Source organism: Plasmodium cynomolgi, chromosome 9 (genome assembly GCF_000321355.1).
Source record: "Plasmodium cynomolgi strain B DNA, chromosome 9, whole genome shotgun sequence".
Classification (NCBI taxonomy): Eukaryota; Apicomplexa; class Aconoidasida; order Haemosporida; family Plasmodiidae; genus Plasmodium; species Plasmodium cynomolgi.
In genome coordinates, this window is record NC_020402.1 from 1,555,767 (window position 1) to 1,556,435 (window position 669).

A 669-nucleotide genomic window follows, 5' to 3' on the forward strand; every position below is an offset into this window, starting at 1 on the left:
ATTTGGGCTATTTACTAAATAGCGATGGAAGCAACTTGTTTTTAAAGCCATGCTCAGTACGCTTGGGGGGAAATAAAAATTTTTTATGGAAAATAAATAAATAAGAGTTTTACGTATCTCATATGGCTTAGCGAACTTGTTAATTTTCTCAGCATTTTAGAAGCTTTTATTGTTTTAACATTATATCTTATTTTTGATTTTTAATTTTACATATATATGAGTGTTTATAAGAATATATACATATTCTCATATGAAAGTATGTACATTTGTGCGTAACCCCTAAGTGCATAATGGAGTGCGTCGAAATTGCATACTACCAAATGTTCCTTAAGTGTAAAAGTATTGAACTTGTTGTTTCATTTGTGTGATTAGTTAAAATTAAAACATTTAATATTTCATTCACAAAGTTGTTTCCTTTTATATGTTTTTTTTTTTACTTAAAAAATATATATTTTTTTTTTTCATGAATGCGTTAAGTTTTATTTGACTTTTATTTTTACATGCCCGGATGGAAAATTTCTTGCAGGTTGCAAATAAAAGAAACGACAGCTGAGTTCTTCATGTATTTTCTTTTGCCTTAATATTTATTTGTGACAGTTTCGATTTCATTTTGACACCATATTTTTGTTCTTTTGATTGCTTTTCGGATGTCATATTGAATGCGTATGC